Here is a 342-nt window from a genome sequence, read left to right on the forward strand (position 1 = left end):
CTGATTGAGAACCGACAGATGGATAGCCGTGCCGTGACAGAGTGCGTTGAACATTTCCACTGAGAGGATGGGAGGTAGCCATTGACAACGGTGAAACCCTACATACAGCTTGCCATGGAAGGAGCCTTGCGTGTTTGAAGAAGAAGACAGTAGGAAAGCAGAGATTCAGAAGATGTAGCATCTCCAAAACCTCAACCTATTCTCTATCACTGCAAAACAAGTACTTATTTCATGTTCTTTTACTTTTCACAATCAATCCTGATAATCTCTGATATCCTGACTAAGATTTACAAGATAACCATAGCTTGCTTCAAGCCGACAATCTCCGTGGGATCGACCCTT

This window comes from Arachis duranensis, chromosome 4, assembly GCF_000817695.3.
Source record: "Arachis duranensis cultivar V14167 chromosome 4, aradu.V14167.gnm2.J7QH, whole genome shotgun sequence".
Lineage (NCBI taxonomy): Eukaryota > Viridiplantae > Streptophyta > Magnoliopsida > Fabales > Fabaceae > Arachis > Arachis duranensis.